At 43.8% G+C, this 15,515-nt stretch overlaps 1 long non-coding RNA gene across 1 annotated transcript in view; it reads right to left on the reverse strand.

Annotated features, from left to right (window-relative positions):
* Positions 1-357: 357 nt before the first annotated feature.
* The window catches only part of LOC134671722 (uncharacterized), a 144,350-nt gene continuing 129,192 nt past the window's right edge, over positions 358-15,515 (reverse strand). The window contains exon 2 of the long non-coding RNA XR_010099261.1: positions 358-461. This is a non-coding gene — a long non-coding RNA (uncharacterized LOC134671722). The remainder of the gene's footprint in view (positions 462-15,515) is intronic.

Here is a 15,515-nt window from a genome sequence, read left to right on the forward strand (position 1 = left end):
TAAGTAAGAAAGCCGTTTCTAATTAATTTCCTAGTAACTTTCTATAGGTAGCAAAAACACGCCGCTGGCGTTAATGAAGGAGGAACTGCAAGTCAGCTCCGCGTGGGGTCTCAAGCACAAGTACAGTCGGCTTCGGTTGAACATTATGTTTATCTTGCATCTTAGTATAATATGAGAAAATATAGGTACGGTGGAATATATTATATTAACCGATACCATGTAAAAAACAATATCAATCATTTGATATTTACCAGTCGCTTTTCGGTGAAGGAAAACATCGTGAGGAAACCGGACTAATCCCAATAATGCCTAGTTTACCCTCTGGGTTGGAAGGTCAGATGGCAGTCGCTTTCGTAAAAACTTAGTGCCTATGCCAAATCTTGGGATTAGTTGTCAAGCGGACCCCAGGCTCCCATGAGCTGTGGCAAAATGCCGGGATAACGCGAGGAAGAAGAAGAAGACTAAAAAACAATATTAGTAATTGTACATACTAGGTAGGTATAGGGCAGTAAATTAAGAAATGACTCGGCTTCGCTTCCTTATTTCCTGGCCGAGGTGAGTATAGTATTTTTCTGTACGACGGAGCCGAAAAGCAGCAACTTCGTTTAGAGCAGCAAGCCGAAAGTTGACGCTTTCCGGCCGGTGGCAGAAAAAGCCTTTTTTCTATTCGCTGTAGAGTGTAGAGTAAGGATGACTCACGTTAGACCGGGCCGTGTCCGGGCCGGAGCTTTCGGAGCTTCGTTTTCTATGGAAAGCATCACGTGATCATCTGTCATATGAAAGTAAGCCCCTGAATCTCCGGCCCGGACACGGCCCGGTCGGCCCGGTCTAACGTGAGTCATCCTCAAAGTTTACTTCATACCGGATGTTAATTATTAACGTGACATACTGTGACAAACGGCGTGAAATTAGCCGTGAGAAACTATACTTTAAACGTAATCATTACTGATTTAGTTGAAAGGAAAAGTTTTAGAGAAGCGGAAGACAAAAAACCTTATCGAATGACTTGTAATGAAAGCGTAATTTTGAAATAATATAACGTTCAGCTAGCCTCAGGTCTAGACCCTTTTGCTAATCCAAAATCAAGTCAATAATGTGAGAATAGGCACTTGTCATTACTGATAATTTGAATGAATGTTTTCATGGCATCACACCAGCGGAAGACAATCATGCTGCAATTTATGTTGATTTAATAATCACAAGGTGAGTGCGGTGATTTATAAAAACAAACTCATTCCGCCGCGTAGAGATTGTGGTTTCAAAGTAAACAGCCGGTGTCCGCAAATCAGGCGACTTGATGAATGTTGTGCCACCGGCTCACTAGCATGCATCTATCACTACACCTTAAAAACGATTTAATAGCCGGTGATAATCGCGGTAGGGGCACTGATATTGATATTTTTGACCCTCACATCGCTAGGTTTAGGAAGTGCTTGGCTGGCGTCCTCTTCTCCTCTTCTCCCACTTAACTGATGACATCTGCCTTAATCCTCCAAATGAAACAACATTTGTGATGTTTAATGGACTTTATAATGTAATGTAAAGTTCGTTACTCGTTATATTGTAATGTTTAGATAGTTATTTCCTCTCTGAAATTTTTCACTGTAGCTATAATATAGTGTTAATAATTAGTTTGTAATATTTCCGCTCAATTGTAAAACATGCTGTGTACACTTGTTTTGGATCTCGTGCTAGAATTAAGCCATAATGTGCAAATGTATTACCCATGATATTGTACGATGTCTGTTTAGTGTACCTAATAAAGTAAAACAAAATAAAAATAAAAAAGTCCCCCGCCGTTTGTCTGTTTGTGTGTTTGTTTATATGTTCGCGATAAACTCAAAAACTACTGAAGGGATTTTCATGCGGTTTTCATGGCGAGGACGGCGATGTCAACGTGGTCTCGAAAGAGACAGATTAAAGTTGAGTAGAGTTGAGGCGTTGGTAAAAAAACTTAATTTTACGCGAATAAGTCCCATTTTAGTAAATAATGATAAGCAAAAAATCGAGAGGTACCTATGTATGTACCAACAGGAGTAACAGGTTATTTTCAAAAGGCCGAAACGCAGTAAAAATCTACATTTTGACTGATTCATCTGACTTAGGTACCTTGATTTCAAAATATGATTTAAACCCCCAGTAACATGCTAGACCTGCGCGGGCGCAAACAACGTCGACTGTTGACTCTGCGCACAAACGCACGCACTGCCGACAAGATAATATAGTATTATTGTTAAAGTAAATACTGGTAGAAGTGGTATATCACAAAATATGCTACAGATTTATTTTGTTAGGTGTCAGAAGCGGTAATATTCCTGTTTGTATGATGTAAACTAAAGGCTTGGCTCAAGGCTAAAATGATGGTGAAAATGTGCGTAGTTATAGGGCGCATCACTCGCTCATTATAAATGAATGCACTTATCAACGCAAGGGATAACACTATCTAATCATAAGGCATTTTAAAATTGTAGGTAATTAGTTTTTCACCTCAGCAGCTCGAACAAGGGTACTTTGCTTCTTAAAAACAGTGAGCAAAATGCGAGTTTGCTCACTGAGTCATTTTGTCTCACTCAGTGAGCAAAATCGCATTTTGCTCACTTAGTGAGACAGTATGAGTGAGCAAAATCGCATTTTGCTCACTGAGTGAGACAAAATGTCATTCAAGTGACTTTTATAGTCAAATGTCATTTCAACATGCGGGGTCTAATACAAGTTCGATATACTTGGGTTCTATTATCTCTGTCCCTCTAGGTATGTTCTCACTGCTTAGGGTGAAAAATTTTGTGTACTACACGAGATCAAAGTTACGCTCGTGAATCTATTATAGAATCTTTCGCTTGCACGGGACTCAAAATAAGCACTCGAAGAAATATCAAACTTTGATCTCTTGTTGTACAAATAACTATTTCTAGTTTGTGCGTGTCGGACACTGCGCTTAAGTAGGTACCCATCCGTGGCCGCCAGGGCTTCGCTGGGAGCCAGGGGCTGCAGTGTGCTAGAGATCGCTCCGGGTGGCAGTCTATGGGAAGGCCTATGTCCAGCAGTGGACGTCCGTGGTTGATAGGTAGTTTTTCTATTTCTATGTAATTTTATTTCATAGTTATACATTAACTAGTGTCAGAATTTATGGCAAGACTAGATAGAACCTCAGAATACGTCGGTAAAATACAATTATCACTGAAGGTGTGCGGTTGTGAACAAACCGGGGTATTCAGTAGATACCAGTCATAGCACAGCGGTCGTTCGCATACAATAGCATATCAGTTGCCAGACTCCATATGACCATAAAATGTATAGAACCTTATAAAATGTCGGTAAATACAATTATCACTGAAGGTGTGCTACAATGTCGGTTGTGAACAAACTGGGGTGTTCAGTAGATACCGGTCATAGCAAAGCGGTCGTTCGCATACAATAGCATATCAGTTGCCAGACTCCATAGGACCATAAAATGTATAGAACCTCAGAAAATGTCGGTAAAATACAACTATCACTGAAGGTGTGCTACAATGTCGGTTGTGAACAAACCGGGGTGTTCAGCAGATACCGGTCATAGCACAGCGGTCGTTCGCATACAATAGCATATCAGTTGCCAGACTCCATAAGACCATAGAATGTATAGAACCTCAGAAAATGTCGGTAAAATACAATTATCACTGAAGGTGTGCTACAATGTCGGTTGTGAACAAACCGGAGTGTTCAGTAGATACCAGTCATAGCACAGCGGTCGTTCGCATACAATAGCATATCAGTTGCCAGACTCCATAGGACCATAGAATGTATAGAACCTTAAAAAATGTCGGTAAATACAATTATCACTGAAGGTGTGCTACAATGTCGGTTGTGAACAAACCGGGGTGTTCAGTAGATACCGGTCATAGCACAGCGGTCGGTCGCATACAATAGCATATCAGTAGCCAGACTCCATAGAATGTATAGAACCTTAAAAAATGTCGGTAATACACAATTATCACTGAGGGTATGGTATGTTGCACTGTAGGAGAAACAGGGGTGTTCAGATACTAGCGGTCGGTCGTATAGATAAGATACACTAGCATAACAGCAATGCGACTCCATACTAACGGCGTAGAGGACCTTAGCATGTACAAGAGTCCCATTTAGACGGTGTAAGAACTTGCTGCGGTTTTTATTACATTGCGGTATTTTGGTAGATTGACTGAATTCATTGTAAAAGCAAGCAAGCCATGCATACCTACTCGTACAGCCGTAACACTGGAATACCATAGATAAAAAAACAAATTAATTAATTACGTATTACTAAATTCTAAGGGCCAGATTTCCGTCACTTTTGTAATAATCTAGTGGCTGCTTCAGTTCTTGGGCACAAACACAGACAAAACATCCTCCAGACCAGCATAGTCGCCCCTCTGGCACGCATACGGTAATTTTACTCCCTGTTCGAGTCGAAAGTGTCTTTGTGTGACGTCAGTGTCTTTGAACGGACCAATCACGGCACGGGACTTCGCTCACCTCGTCCCGCGCACCCCCGCATTTTTGGCATCATCGGTTGCATGAAATAATTGCTCTAAACTCGGCCTAGAGGATTCCTAGTCTATGGGCACAAATGACCAAAACCGATTGTAAAGTTCTAAGATGAGGAGTCAAGGTTCTGCTTCAGGCTGTATGTCTACGCGGCCAGTGGCGTGTGGCAGGTTTTTGCGCAGGCGTCAGTTCTCACGTGCAGCGTCGCGCTGATTTATTTATGGTCTTATGCCTTACAGTTAAAAGGCACCATCAGTGTACTTCCCTATGAAAAGGAACCTACAGTTGAAAAGTAACAACATTACTATTGGTACCATACTTTCATACCACCACCTTTATTGGTACCATTTTGTCATACTTTGCTCCAATATTTGCTTGATATAGGGACAGTTACATTTCGTTCGCTATTAAGGATGACTCACGTTAGACCGGGCCGTGTCCGAACCGGAGCTTCCGGAGCTGTTTACTATGGAAAGCACCACGTGATCACCGATCAGCCGTCATAGAAAATGACATGTCGGACGCCTCGACCCGGGCACGGTTCGGTCTAGCGTGAGTCATCCCTTACGGAGCGTTGGCATATTTTCTACGCACCCAGTACCTTACTGTATCCATTCACTCATAAAGCCCTTTTTTCCAAGCGCTACAATCAGCACTGACGTCTAAATTGGGTAATGATCACTTTGCGGCCCGGCCGGCAATTCACAACCAACCGCTTTACATACCCGACCAGTCAAATCTGATCCGTGTATGTATGTGTTTGGAATAAAGATAGATAGATAAACCATTTAAGGTATTCTAAACCATTCGTATTCTATGGAAATGGCCCGGACCGGTCTAGCGTGCGTCATCTTTTATTCGTTTGCCACAGTAACTGTCACCTGCGATATTTTCGGGTCAATACGACCTTTGAACCGAGAGCAAGAAACAGAGGCTAAAAGGCAGGCAACGAACTTGCGCCGGAGGGCGCCGCGGTGGAATGACGTCGATCCCAGTGCGCCCTCGCGAGCGGCAGAGAGGGTGAAACGCCGGAGTGGGTAGGGCCAAATTCTCTCCCCCCCCCCCCTCTCGGCAAGAGAGGACTAAGAAGCGGCGAGTCCCACACACCGTGCGTAAATGCATGTCTATTCCGTTATTATTTATTATTATAATATTTATACGAAAAAATCGGTACCGGTACCTTTTTCCTTCATGAACCCCATGAACCACGAAGGAAAAAGTCTTCTGTCCTGAGAATATCCGATGTAAGTAACTCGTGAATGTATAGTTTTCGTTGGCGTTGACCAACTCGCCATGCCGTGATGTATTGCTTGTGTCGAATCGCTTTCGAAACCATATAATTGATGTTGTTTTAAACTTGGAAGGACGTGAGAGAAGAGACGGGTTTCAAGTTAAAGGTTAATGACGAAAATTATTGTAGTTTGTTTTTAACCAAAAACGCTTCAAAAAGTTGGTGAAAGTCATTGGTGGATGTTGTTTCTGTACACACACCAAAAAAGCCAGGGATTCATTTAAAATTATTTTATCCACGGTAAAAAAAGATATCAGGCTGTTTCTAACCAGTCAAATCAAGGTATTTCTTTATAAAACGTCAACATTTTTGTCCTCGATAAAAAGTAGTGATTTACAGTTACAGCGCAGACAAGCGCGTGAGCACAAAAGAGTTCGTAAAACATGGGTCAAAGACTCGGGCCGAAGGGCGGGCAAGGCCGCTACGCGCGAACTTCGGGTGTGGACGGCAAGGGCATTATACTATTATATGGCCGCTTTTATGCCGGTAATAGTAACCATGGTAGTCAGACAACTACCCACCGGTCTATGGAAGGTAAGGAAAACAATCTTCATTTATCCATCCAAAAGTGACCGTTAAAAAACGTTAAATAGGTGGCGCTACAATACCTAGAATATTTGGTAAAAAAAATTCAAATCATTGACAGCGCACTTCACTCCGTCAATAACGCCTACGCCTATACTGTTGCCGCTAGGTACTCTGGAGATATTTGGAACTATAATTTACAGCTCAGTGCTGGACACTTTTACAACTGTTCTACCATAAGAGATTTCACTCCTTTTATATACATTATAATCTATGCACCGATCCTATCTAAATATGTTTTGTCAAATAATGATGTCGTTACTCCATAATCAAATCAAAAGACGATTTTTATTACATCTCTGTTTAGTCCTATGGTTGACTGATAGAGAATGCCTTTAGGCATTAAGTCCGCCATTTGTACATTTTATTTGTATTTTGTGCAATAAAATTAAAATAAATAAAAGAATTGCAATTTTGTATCTTGATTTTTATTTCGGTGACACTTATAGGTCGTATAGTATTCTACACTGTATACTTTAGTTCAACTTTGCGCCAGACACAAGTTTACTCGTAAGTCGAGTAACGGTCGAGTGTGAAACCTGACAGGTGCTTGCGACTTGACTATACCAACAATGTGCCCATGCGCAGTTGCTGTGGGAGATTTCACTAAATTCCTAATTTAAAGTGTGTGTGTGTTTTAAGTATAAGTTTTATTATGTTGGTTTTGTTTATTTAATTTAGTTTTTTTTTAATTTAATAAATAAAAGTACAGAGACGAATAAAAGTAAAAACAACTTGGACGCATTCTACCCGAAACGGTTGGAAAAATACCAATGGCAGTGAAGAAAATGTGGGACGGCCTATAGCATCAGCAGTGGGACACTAAGTTAGATCATAGAGAAATATAGTAAGAATAGAGTGTCCATACATCAGTTTTGGTACCAAAACGACTATTATTTTCGCAGTCGACGTCTAGCTTCGAGTAGCGGAAATCAGTACCGCTACGTGATACTAGAATTCTTTAGTGTCGCGACTTACGAAAATTGTATTGAACAACAATTTAATAGAGTTCCGGTTAATCCAGTTAAAATATTAGTTGAAAATTATTGAGCTTAAAGGTGACAGTCCATTTCCAACGACAGCTGCAATACTGTTCATTTTAGTATGGAAATTGACAATGACAGCGACGCGTTCAGTACCGGTAGTGCAGCTGCGGTTAGAAATGGACTGTTACCATTAGACTTTTCGGTCGTTGCAACATCTATTGTCAAGTAGCAGTAGGCACTGATAATTCCGCTACTCGATGCTAGATGTCGACTGCGAAAATAATAGTCTTTTTGGTACCAAAACTGATGTATTGAGTGAGCACTCATGTATTTTTAGGGTTCCGTACCCAAAGGGTAACACGGGACCCTATTACTAAGACTTCGCTGTCCGTCCGTCCGTCCGTCCGTCCGTCCGTCCGTCCGTCCGTCTGTCCGTCTGTCTGTCACCAGGCTGTATCTCACGAACCGTGATAGCTAGACAGTTGAAATTTTCACAGATGATGTATTTCTGTTGCCGCTATAACAACAAATACTAAAAACAGAATAAAATAAAGATTTAAGTGGGGCTCCCATACAGCAAACGTGATTTTTGACCAAAGTTAAGCTACGTCGGGCGTGGTCAGTACTTGGATGGGTGACCGTTTTCTTTTAGCATTTTTTTCCGTTTTTTTTTTTTGCTTTATGGTACGGAACCCTTCGTGCGCGAGTCCGACTCGCACTTGCCCGGTTTTTTTTTCTCTATGGTTAGGTTAATAAAAAATGGTCGGTGTGCAATATAATTACTCACATAATGCGCCAAACTAATGTAACTAGCTCTATTTTATTACCTTATAATAACGAAACTAGTTAATAAAGCGTAATAAATCTCCGACCAATCAGCGCAATTACCTATCCTTACATCTTGACTACATTAACCAAACCAGAATAGCCTGACTATCATCAAATTGACTGATGAAGACGTCAGTATAAGTAACGAGCCAACATCACTGATCATTTGTAAACCTTATGTGGTTGCCATAAGGTTTACGATAGGTTAAACATGTATTAACTATGGTAGTAATTGCATCATATTTGACTTACCATAGGTAGACCCTATGCGTATGTAATAACGACTAAGATCAGTTAACTGTTTGGACGACAGAACTAATGATGCGCTGATGAGGCTGTGATTGATCATCCGGTTCGAAGGACCAGCTCTCCTGTAATATCGTAGATTGTGTGATATGACATGTTGTTTGATAGTAGTTGGACTTTCTTACTGGTAGATTGACAGTATCTTACCAGAATACGAGTATTTACAATCAGGAGTAACGAAAATGAGCAACTTGATGAAATTTACTATTAAAACTAACAAGTAAGGAAGACCGGTACCCAGTACGGCTACCATCAGTTTGTCACTGACATAAACGCCGTCGAGAACGTAATTTACTTTCTATACATCCCGTTTGCACTAATATGCGAGTGCGACCGAGATGTATAGAAAGTAAATTACGTTCTCGACGGCGTTTATGTCAGTGACAAACTGATGGTAACCGTACAGTACCCCTAATGTAAATTTGATTCGATAGCGTAACGTGATAGTACATTGTCGCGAATAGGTTATAATAAAGTTAAGTTTAAAACGTGTAAATAAATAATGTTGATTTCTGTCTTTTACTTTTGTGTGTGTTAATTTTAATTATATTTCTAACTTGTGTATTTTACCATTTTATTATGTCACGTGTTAGATATTAAGTCTTTATTATTCCCCAATTAAATATATTCCCTTTTTCCCTAATTTTGTAACATGATTATATTTACTGTACTGTGATTGGCTCAATAAAGAAAATACTTACTCTGCACGTAACACCCACGCCTTGAGTAGGCGTGGCCTAGAGTACCTACGGTGGGGGTGCGCTGAGCGCGCCTATATAAACGCGCCCACCCTGGGAGCTCATTCATTCTCATCTACAAGCATCAACAGAGGCACCAGCCTCCCAACACTCTCCAAAGTTTTCTTTAAACCTACAAATGTGTTTTCATTGAACACCCTACATATTCCCGGTAATGGTGCGGTAACCGGAGGTAACAGCAGCCAGCGAGCCAGCCAGCGTGTTCCAGCCTGCGTGAACGTGTCCTGACTTCGGAATCTGCGAGCCCCACAGTAACTACGCTCGACAATATGGTCCTTCGTTGCCGAATGAAGAAAGAAACACGTACGCGCTGAATTTTAAGTAGAGCTTTACTTGATTCAGAGGAAAAAAGAAAAACGAACGCGCTGAGCCTCCGAAGTTCGCTTCGGCTCAGACCTTACCTACCTACCTCTCCATAACCCACCATTACCGGCTTGCCGGCGGACCGTGCAGTGTTGTAGGTTTTCCTCCACTCACGCGTCCTGGCAACTTTAGTTGCATGTGTCACATGGTGATACCATCACGCTGCTTTCGAACGCTCTAGGCACTGCACTTAGCCATTGCGGGAGATTCAGCGCACCGAGGGATCCACGCTTAGGGGCACTGGCGTTGCGTTCTGTAGCGTCAGAGCATAGGCGTTAGGCAGGTAAATTTGTATATAGTTAGGGACCCCCCGCGTGTGTCAAGTGTTGTGTTTTGTGCGTAAAAATCAAGAAAGAAGAAGATGTCACAAAGCGGAAGATCACTTCGCTCACGCAGACGGGACCAGCCTGTCCCCACGCCCACGCCCTCGTCCGGCAAAACTACGTCCGGCGAGACCCATACGTGGAGCAAAGGCACCAGCGACAACCGGAAAACTAGTGGTGAGAGAGATAATGAGTCGGTACACTCAGAAGAGCGTCATGATGAAACAGTGGTAGTTCGCAGTAGGTCGAATACTTTAGTGCCGCCCGTTGTTGCGCCGCCGCCGCGAGCGCCGTCCGTTCGCGAATCAGTTAGGTCTGCCCGCGAATCGGCAAATAGGGACCGCGATAGTGAATTAACCGTGCTTTTAGCCGAGCTCGAAGTTCGTAAAGCCGCTCTACTCGTAGCCAAGGCAGAGTCCGATACCGCCAAAACGAAGCTGCAGATTGCCCAAGCTAAGGCGCAGTCTGACGGCGGCAGTATCGCGACCGAGGCCGAGGTACGAACTAGAAGTTGGGTAGAACAAGCGAGGCTACAGCGCGAAATCGCGAGTGAAAACGTAAAAATCCCGCCGCCGAAAGAGACCGCGCCGCGCGCCGCGACCGATAGGGTTAGCAAGCCGCCACCGCGATTTTTAGAGGTGCCGCAAGGTACCTACGCGCCAATGTATCACAAGCCGCCAGAGTTACCCACATTCGGTGGCGATATAACCGAATGGATATCGTTTAGGGCGGAGTTCGAGGACACGTCGCCCATGTTTAGTGCCGTTAACAATGTCAGTAGAATTAGGCGCGCACTTAAAGGCGAGGCCCGGACGGCCGTTAAATCGATCATGTACACAGTTCAGGATCCATACGAAATTATGGAAGCGCTAGAACGGCAATTCGGCGACCCCGAAGAAATTGTACTTACGGAACTGCATAATATCAAACGCATGCCGCGTTTGTCCGAAGACAATGCTAATATCTCTTCTTTCGCCGCGCATATCGCGAACGCCGTCGCCACTATAAAATCGTTGCGTCGGGAAAAATATTTGCACGCGCCTGAACTAGTGAACAAAATAGTGGACAAATTAAATTTGATAGTGCGTTACGAATGGGCCAAATATAGGCAGACTAATTCGGAAACTCCCGGCCTGGCCGCTTTATCTGAGTTTCTCAACGACATTAGTACTGCAGCCAAACGCGTAAACCGCAGACCGGCTACTAGATCGCGAGCTGTAGTGAACACGGTATCTTTTGAGCACGAGCCTAGGCGGTCGAGCAACGCTCCCTCTAGATCTCGCGCCCCCGCGTTCTCCCGCGACTGTAGTACGGACTCGGAGTCAGATTTCCACGAAAATTACCCACGCGAAACGGAGAGTAGATCGCGTAGTAAACATACTGTCGCACAAGTCAAGTCACGCGAAGATAATAACAATAAAAAAAAACCCGCGTCAACCGGAGCTAGACCCAAACAGCAGGTATCGTCCGTCCCTGTCTCTCGCACTACGTGCGCCATTTGTAAGAGCGGGAACGAGCACAAGGTTAGCACGTGCGCACAATTTACGGCGGCAACGATTTCCGAAAGATGGGAACTAGCGAAGGGCGCGCGGCTGTGTTTTAGGTGTTTAGGATCCGCGCCTCATCAGCCGAATACATGCAAATACGTAGCATGCGGTGTAGGCGAATGCGAAGCAGGTCATCATAAACTGCTGCACGGATTACACACGGCCTCTCCTGCAACTAAGATTAGCTGGGCACGAGCCGTAAACACAATTAGCTTCGCGTCAAACAAGCCCGCGGTATCTAGCGTAGGTAGAAATGGCGACACGTCTTTCGCCGGGGGGAGCGAAAGCTCTCTAAACCCGCCCAAAGACGTGCCCACCGCGCAGATATTGCCCACAACGCGGCCCGCGTCGACGTTTGACCGAGACAAACCTGCTCAAGTTGTAGCAACCTCCCGGTGGGATGTAGAACCCGAACGTAAAAGCGATCATAAGCCGCGATCGGCAATAATTCAAACGCTCGCGCCCGTCGCCGACAACGCCGCGATACGTCGTACACGACGACGCGTGTCAAAGTCCGTACGCTCAATTACGAAAACTAAAAGTAAATTCGAGTACCTACCTAAGGTAAACAGTTTTTCCGAATTCACGCATTTAGTTAGGGCCACGGCTAGAGTTCTGGTTGCCACCGAGGTAGATAACGCCAAGTTGCCATATGAGAAAACAGATACAGAAATGATCAAGGGGAATTTGATTTTAGCTGAGATATCGCTAATCAAACGGAGCCAATATGAAGCCTATCCAGAAGAGATAAAGTCCCTGGAAGCTGGGCATGCGCTACCGAGAAAATCTCCGCTGCACAGAATAGCAGTTAAACTTGACGAATACGGAGTCATCGTGACAGACGGTGGAAGCAAGCAAGTACCCGTCCTACGCGCTAAAGAAGACTTCACCAAGCTGCTAATTCATCATTTTCGCGCTCTGTACAACGGCAACAACTCGACAGTGATAAGCGAGTTAAAACAAAAATATCACATAGTCGGATTGCGCGGTAGTATTCGTTATCGATCACATAAGCGCCAATGGTGTCGAACCTGTCGCGGGGCCAACCTCAAGGTTCCCGTGGTCGACTTACCATTAGAAAGGCCTCGAACGAATCCACTACCATCTACCGCCGCAGCTACGAATATACCCGACGTACATCACAACAGACAGAATTTGCACGTAGGTGACAGCGTCACGATTAGCGACTGCTCCGTGCCACAAGGTACATGGTCTAGAGGCGAAATCGCACAACTCTTTCCCGATGTAGACGGTCAAATAAGAGTAGCCATTGTACACACGCGCGCAGGTGACGTTTGCTGCTCAGCTTCCAGGCTTATTCCTACACGCTCCTCTAAATACGGTGTTGACACACGTGGGGGAGAACTGTCGCGAATAGGTTATAATAAAGTTAAGTTTAAAACGTGTAAATAAATAATGTTGATTTCTGTCTTTTACTTTTGTGTGTGTTAATTTTAATTATATTTCTAACTTGTGTATTTTACCATTTTATTATGTCACGTGTTAGATATTAAGTCTTTATTATTCCCCAATTAAATATATTCCCTTTTTCCCTAATTTTGTAACATGATTATATTTACTGTACTGTGATTGGCTCAATAAAGAAAATACTTACTCTGCACGTAACACCCACGCCTTGAGTAGGCGTGGCCTAGAGTACCTACGGTGGGGGTGCGCTGAGCGCGCCTATATAAACGCGCCCACCCTGGGAGCTCATTCATTCTCATCTACAAGCATCAACAGAGGCACCAGCCTCCCAACACTCTCCAAAGTTTTCTTTAAACCTACAAATGTGTTTTCATTGAACACCCTACATATTCCCGGTAATGGTGCGGTAACCGGAGGTAACAGCAGCCAGCGAGCCAGCCAGCGTGTTCCAGCCTGCGTGAACGTGTCCTGACTTCGGAATCTGCGAGCCCCACAGTAACTACGCTCGACATACATGTTTGCGTTAAGACTCACTGCCGTATTCGAACTTCAAGATATTCACAAGAGACGATACGTACTAGATCCATTCTAGATACGTTATAGTTTAGATATCAACTAGTTCTCTTTTGCAGCGCAATTTGGGCAACCAATCGGCTCGATTCGGAAAATGAATTAAATTTCTACTGAACTTCAACAAGTTACGATATGGATAATTTAAAGATATTTGTAAGATAGATATGTCAAATTTCACGTTTCCGCGATTCTAGAGGTCCTCTTGAACGATTTCGACAAGTTATGACTTAGATATCCAAGTCATATCTAGTCGATATCTAATGTAGATCTAGTTGATCTCTAGATCGTCTCTAGATCTTGTGATTATATTGAAATCCGAATACAGGCAAATGTCACTTTTACGTTAGATAGAGAAAGATATCTATTAGATCTGGATTAGATCTCTAAGTCATGTCCTGTGGAAATCGTTTGTAGGAGATGCAGTGCCCGGTTATGATCTTCGTAACAGACGAAATGAAAGTCTGATGTAAACACCAAATGTTATATTTCAGAGCACAGCACTCATACGTTCAAATGATGCACAACAGTATTTACAATATTAAATTCAACGGCTAAGCAAAATAGATTGACATTTCTTATTGACGTGCCGAGACGATGACATAGAGCGAGGTACAGGCATGCGCGAGTGCGCGCGCAACTGAACCCGCCACATGGCTCCCCTCCAGAGACCGTCACTACGGGCGAGAATAATCAGGAAATCTCACCATACGACCTGAACGTGTAGTGACGATTTTTCTTCTTTCGGAGTTAATACTCTCTTGGGGAGTATGTTCTCTAGCACAGGTGCTGTCTTCTACTGTATAAGCCGGCTTGAGACGATCAATCGACACCGTGACGGGTTTCCCCTTAATGGACAGTTTAAAGACCTTATCAGTTCTTTCCAGCACCAAGTGTGGACCGGTGTATGCTGGTTGCAGAGCACTGCGCAGAGCGTCTTCTCTTAGGAACACGTGACTGGCAGTGGCTAGGTCCTTAAAAACAAAGATTGATGGGTGACTGTATCTCGATGCTGGCTTTGGCTGAAGCTTCTCAGTAAGCGACCGAAGACGAGCTATATAGTTCGTTACATCAGTCGTACAGGTTGAGCTTGAATGAAAGAATTCGCCAGGTAGTCTGAGACTCTCTCCATAAACGATCTCAGCCGACGAAGTTTGCAGATCTTCCTTAAAAGCACTCCTGATCCCTAGCAGGACTAAAGGAAGTGATTCAGTCCAGTTCTCCGATGAGTGGCAGGTGATAGCGGCTTTAAGTTGCCTGTGAAAGCGTTCCACAAGACCGTTACAGGCTGGGTGATATGGTCGTCTTTTTGTGATGGAATCCAGATATTTTAGCAAGGTGTTGAAATAAGTTTGATTCGAATTGTCGTCCGCGATCTGTGACGATTGATAAAGGACATCCAAATCTTGCTATCCATCCAGACAATAGAGCCTTTGCAACCGTTTCAGCCGTTGCGTCGACGATTGGTATAGCTTCAGGCCATCTTGAGAATCGGTCCACGGCAGTTAGGCAATAACGGAACTCATTGGACGGAGGAAGGGGTCCTATGAGATCTATATGGACGTGCGCGAATCTTGCGCGTGGCAGTTCGAAAGTGCTTAGAGGTGCTGTGACGTGCCTCGTTATCTTCGCGCGTTGGCAAGGAATACAGGCGCGTGCCCAATCACGACAATCTTTTCGAATCCCTGGCCACACGTAGCGTGTTGCGACTAGTTGCGCTGATGCGTTTGCCCCGGGGTGACTCAACATATGCAGGCTGTCAAAAACTTGTTTTCGCATCGCTTGCGTAACGAAGGGTCTAGGCTTCGATGTACTGATGTCACAGTACACTTCAGTATTGGAACCAGGAAGCATCACTTTTGTTAGTCGCAGCGATGTGCTATTATTGAGAAGTTCTTTAATTTCTAGATCTTCGTGTTGAGCTTTAGCTAGTTGCGTAAAATCAATTGGTGCATGAATTTCTTCTATGCGCGATAGGGTATCTGCCACTACATTGTCTTGGCCAGCAATGTGGCGTATATCAGTGG

Source organism: Cydia fagiglandana, chromosome 16 (genome assembly GCF_963556715.1).
Source record: "Cydia fagiglandana chromosome 16, ilCydFagi1.1, whole genome shotgun sequence".
Classification (NCBI taxonomy): Eukaryota; Metazoa; Arthropoda; class Insecta; order Lepidoptera; family Tortricidae; genus Cydia; species Cydia fagiglandana.